Consider the following 5980-nt stretch of genomic DNA (forward strand, 5'->3'; position numbering starts at 1 on the left):
AAGAGAATGATAACAATTGTCTTTGTATGCTCCTTGTATTTATCTTTGTAAACTTAGCACGCTCTTTTCATTACTCTACGAAATTTAGTGATATAGTCCCATAACGTCATACATTATGCCTCATCCTTTATAAATCTTCAAATAATCCCCATTCAACAAATCTTTATTGAAACCAACATGTGTTCTAGTATGAGAGCGCAAAACGTTATATTATCAATAATTATTAAAAAATACAACGACAATAATATAAAATATCAAAAATCCCTTGCTCTAATACTCTGTATACTATGCAAAACAACCCTTAAGATCTTGTAATAATCCTGCAAATGATTTCTACCCTCAAAACATTTGAAAGCCATAGATATAAAAGTTTATACACTACTTTTAACACAATTTAGAATTATTGATTGATACATTTAAATTATTTAATTTTAATATAGTTGAGTCACTTCTTATGTACGACAACATACCAATATCGTTGATTCTCACTTGCTAAGACTATTCAAAATTATATTGATTTATGCAAAAAAAAAAAAAAAAAAAAATACATCGATACTCTTGATTTTGCTCCAATAGTAGGCTAGAACTGTATTACAGAATACACTTGCCCCAAGAACCAGAGTGAAAAGTAAAGCATCAAAAGCCCTCGAGAAAAAAAAATAACAGTGATAAAAATCTCATGATAAAAATCTCATCAATTACAAGAGTCATGAGTCACTTTTTTCAGACACGATGCTAAAGATTTCTAGGAACTCAAACTCAAACTCATAGAAGACATCTCAATGAGAGTAATCTAACTCACACACACACAAAACATTCACTCAGCTCCTTTGCAGAATAATCACACTTATCATCTCACCCCATGTTGATGGCCCTCCCAATCCACTCACATCCTTGAGACAACTCAAGTGCAGCAGCCATACCCTTGTTTTTATTTTCTTTCTCTTAGCGGAAGTGGCAACTGAACATCCACCGACTTCAACCGTAAAGTTTCATCAACCATCTTGTCTTCCCCTCAAATGTGGGATTTTCAGCAATATCTGCAGAGAAAAGCTCTGCAAAAGAGTTTCTCCATCATCTATCACATCCAGTTCACCTCCGTTCCTCTTTGACCTTTTCTTTTTTTTCTTTTCAACTCCCTTACTATCAACATTGACAGGAACTTCTTCTTTCTTGCGCACTTGTCGGTAGTTTGTTTCTCTCCTGCTCCGATCCTTTCTCCATACAGTATGCCCATCTCCCTTTTCATCCTTTACACAACATGGGTTTCTTTTTGACTTCTTTTTAATTTATTTTCAACAGCAAAATCCTCTTTATTTGCTGAACTTCTTTCTTCAAGAGTTTGTCACTTGTGTCATTCCTTTTACGCTTTAATTCTTTTCCCGTACCAGATACTAGGAGCCATCAGTTGATTATCCTCATTTTGACCAGTCAGTCCCTTGGAGTTCACTTCCTTGATGTGATCTCTTTTCTCTGCCAAATGAACTTTATGTTTTTAGCAGCACTCTTTGAATCATCAACTTCATCAACCATGTCTCCCTTATCATTTTTGGTGCCTTTATCTATCGTCTAGCATTAATACATGCAAGTTTGGCAATGAATTTCTTACCTGCAATATTATTGATTTCAAATCATCCTGAAAGGAATGCAAGGCTAGACTTCAAAAGACATCACAAGAATAACATGCCAAACTCATTACCTTCTTTGCTAATTTATCATTTTCGGCTATAGGGTTGCCTTGTAGATTGAGATTTCTCAACTAACTAATGAATTTAGCACCTGTCATTAATGCATGTTGTCAATATATGCGGTGAAGAATATCTCAGATAACAATAATAACTAGAAAGGAAACAAAAAGTTCATTCCTCAAGTCTCACCTTAAAGTCTGACCATCTGGTAATCAAGTATTTCCCAGTCCAATTTCGGAGCTTCTTTATAAGCCAACTCAGCTGGGAGAGCCTACGCAAATCATAGAGAACGAGAAGATATAAGTAACTTAATGATCAAATGTTGTCTATTGTTAATAATTGATGAAAGCAATCTAATCAATTATTATTAATTTATTGTCAAATGTTGGCTTTCAAAAGAATAACCAGTGAGTAGACCACGTACTTTAATATCATTGTGAGAAAGTCTGAGTTCTTTCAGTTCAGCACAGACTTGAGTGACAAACCAACACTCTCACCTGCAATTGAGAAGAAAGCTGGCACAAGAGAAATTAGCACCTTAGCACACTCATGCTGAATTGTAGCTGAAGACAATGATGACCAAAGAATTTTTTACCTTCGTTAGAGATTTCATTTTAAGCAAGACTCACCAATTTCACGGATTGGATTTCTAGCAAGACTACGAAGAATCCCAAAATGAGCATCATTTAGATTCTATTGACTACAAAGTAATCTTTCATTCCAATAATCAATTTTCAATTCGATTTTTTGACTTCTATTACTCATTTGAAACCAAAATATTTCATTAATCAAGAACTGTTGGCCAATTCAAATTCAAAAAATAAATAGATAAACAATAACTACCTTAATTGATCCACTGCAATTCAATAATTAAGAAGTTGGTATATTGACATTGGAAATAACTACTTTTAACTCCTCTGTCAAATCCATCAGATTGCACTAGATAACAGCAGTAGTTAACTCAATCTCTATAACACTTGTTGTTTCTTTACACAACATGTGCTAACCTTCACGTGGATTGACACCATCTCCATTTTTTTTTTTCAATTTTTTTTTGTCAATTCACATAAATAAGGGATACAATGTAGGTGTTAAAAGCAAATGCTGTCGACAGTAAATTAGAAATTATTGCCAACAATCTTTTATTAAACACAATTAATTCTAGATACTTTTCTTTTTTAAGTCCCTTACTCACTTCACCTAATCCTCTCCTCCCACTCAGAACTCCCTTGACGCTAAAGCTATAGCATCTCACAAGCAAGCCCCTTTTTTATTGATGACTTCAGTAAAGAGCACTTATATGCTTTATTTATATATTTATCTTTTTATTTTATTATTATTATTATTATTTTTTTTTTTTAAGAAAACTTATATAAATAAGTATCACATAGAAGTGAAAAATAATTACCTATCTTTATGTTATAAGAATTACATTTACCAATCTAGAATTTCAACCTTTTTTTTCTTAAACAAGAAAGTCTAAAGCTTTGAAATAAGTGTATAAATATGGAAACATGTATGAGGATCGTAAGGCAAACCTGCCCCTACCCCTGCCCGACTCCTTTGCCATCCCAACTACCCTATATGTTCAGACCCATTTTTGAACTGAGGTGGACCCGATAAACCTAATAATAACCAAGAAAAATTATCCTACTCTTTAAGCTGCAGCAACAATCTTATTAACCTTGGAGTATGTTTGCTATGTCAAGAAAACTTGTGGAGGGAACCAGGCCTCAAATTACACCTTGAAAAACTCCAAGGCCTTTCCTTGTGATGCCTGTAGAATCTACATATGACCAGAAACCTCCTAACAGACACCTGAGAAAAACAGAAAACAGACACTAATCTAGGGATTTTGAGCCGGTTGGCAGTAGCAGCTTATGTAGGGATTGAGATGATTCTGTCATTCCGGTCTTCCTACAAGCCAATCAGCTTTATACATAAAAACTATTAGCGGATCCTAAGTTCAACATCAATTCTTCATTTCAACCTGCTTTGTCTTGTATGAGGTTAGTTGCAACTAGGGATGCTAGCCGAGCCAAGCCGCTCGCGAGTGGCTCGGGCTCGGCTCAAGCTCTAGCGGCTCGACTCAACCGGCGAGCCAAGTTCGAACAACTGGATACTCGGCTCACAAGCTCGCGAGCCGAGCCAAGCTGGAAATATATATATATTCACTCCCATCCTTTCTTTGTTTTTCTTTTTTCTCCTCGTCCTTACTTTCTTTTCTATTTTCTCTCCCTCATTCTTTCTTCTCTCATTTTTCTCTCTTTCATTTTTTTTTTCTTTTTACCATGGCTGACCGAGGCCATAAAGATGGCCAAATATGGATGGCCGCTACGACGCTAGCCAGATCTAGTCGACCGTGTAGCCCATGTGGCTGGCTAGATCTGGTTGCCCACAGAGGCCACGACGGTGGCTAGATCTGACCGACAATATGGTGAGTTTTGAGTGGATTTTAGAAGGGGTTTTATGGTGGCTTTTATTGTGAGTTATGCTAGATTTTAAGGTGGTGGGAGATGTTTGATGCTGGGAGATGGCTGGCTTTTGTTGTTGTGTTGTTAATGTTTTGTATTATGTTCATTGTTGTTTTGGAGAGATTCTTGGTTATGTTTTGAGTGAATTCTTGGCTGTGTCCTGCAAGATTGTATTGAATCAGAAGTCAATTAGAGCTCCAGAATTGCAATTTCCATCATATACACGAGTAGTTCACGAGTTTGAGCCGGCTCGAGCTCAAACTCGAGTTTGAGCATCCATTCTAGCTCGAGCTCGAGTTTGAGTTTTTAAGCTCGATTGAGCTCAAGCTCAAACTTGCCACTGTAGCTTACGAGCCAAGCTCGAGCCGACAGATACTCGGCTCGGATCGTATACACCCCTAATTGCAACAACTTTTGCCTTTACCTCCAATATGTTTTGTTAGGATTACATCTCCATTTTTCTCCACTTTCCCATTAAATAAACAAAATGGTGTCTGTTTTGATCAAGCCTACAAATGGAAAGGATCTCATTGTCTGCCAACTTAAGCTAAAGCATGCCATGTCAATCCATTAATAAACATAGTAAGTCATACAAAATGGTGTCAAAATGAGAACTAAAAATTCATACCTAGTGTATTCAAGTCCTTCATTTGATCAAGCCTACAAATGGAAACGATCTCATTGTCTGCACCATCAGTCACAATACAAGAATGAGCACAAAGTGATCACCTTCAACAACTAAAACATAAAATGCTACAGATTCCCAAACCTACCATTCAATATTAAAGCACGTAAGCTGGCAAGGGACCCAACTTCATCCATTGACCTAAGTTTATTTTTACCCGCATTTAGCACCTGATTCACAAAGACAAGGCAAAGTAACTCCACAAACCAATTAACCTATAAAAGAATGAAGAAAAGTAAATGAGATGAAACTTACAGTAAGCTTAGAAAGTCCTTCAATTCCTTTCAAGCTTTGCAATTTGTTTTGCACAACCGATAACCACTTCAAATTCACGCAAGACTTCAATCCCTTTGAATACAACATAAAAATAAGCAAATAAAATTCAGTTTCATTTCTACAACCATGATCCGGGCATAAATGTTATTAAAAATACCTCAAGAGAAGTGAGGTTGTTGAAGCTCAAGTCAAGTCGCTCCAAGTTCTTGAAATCGCTCAAGCAAGAGACCTGAAACATGTTGAATTGAAGGATTAGTGTTGGCAAAAGTAGGGTTTGAGATAGTGAGAGAATGATAAAAACGGCGTCGATAGTACGTCACAGAGAGCTTTGTGAGTGAGAGCGAGAGACGTAATGGAGTCAGGGTCGCGAGTCTTGTTGTCCTTCAGAACTTGGTCCGTTCTCAGTCGAGTCATGGTCTGGAATAACTCTGGATTACCAAAAACCCTGGCTTTGTCCAAGCAGCACAGGAGGGTTTATCAATTCTTCTTTTTAATGGGAACCGACATGTCGTTTATAATTTTTAAAAAGGGAATTTTCCTTTTCAATGGGACGACAAGTCATCTATAATGTTTAGATTTTTAAACAAGAACAAAATACTTGTGACATCAATTTTTTTTTTTTTTAATAAAAGAAATTAGTACAAATTATAAACAACTAGCAAGGTTTTTATTAATTATTATATTAATTGTTTATTTTCACATTACGTAAGAGTTGTTAAAAGGACATTATAATAAAACTAGCTCACTTATGAGCGCGTTAACTTATTTTTCATATAACATATTGCAATACAAAAATGTTACGGACATCGAATGCTGGTATCGAAATTTTGCACCGATCTATATGACATCTGACTTGG

At 35.9% G+C, this 5980-nt stretch overlaps 1 pseudogene; it reads right to left on the reverse strand.

The window, feature by feature from the left end:
* Window positions 1-1381: 1381 nt before the first annotated feature.
* LOC116118044 lies at window positions 1382-5597 on the reverse strand (annotated as a pseudogene).
* Window positions 5598-5980: the final 383 nt, after the last annotated feature.

The sequence above is a fragment of the Pistacia vera genome, unplaced genomic scaffold (assembly GCF_008641045.1).
Source record: "Pistacia vera cultivar Batoury unplaced genomic scaffold, PisVer_v2 Contig832, whole genome shotgun sequence".
NCBI classification, from domain to species: Eukaryota; Viridiplantae; Streptophyta; class Magnoliopsida; order Sapindales; family Anacardiaceae; genus Pistacia; species Pistacia vera.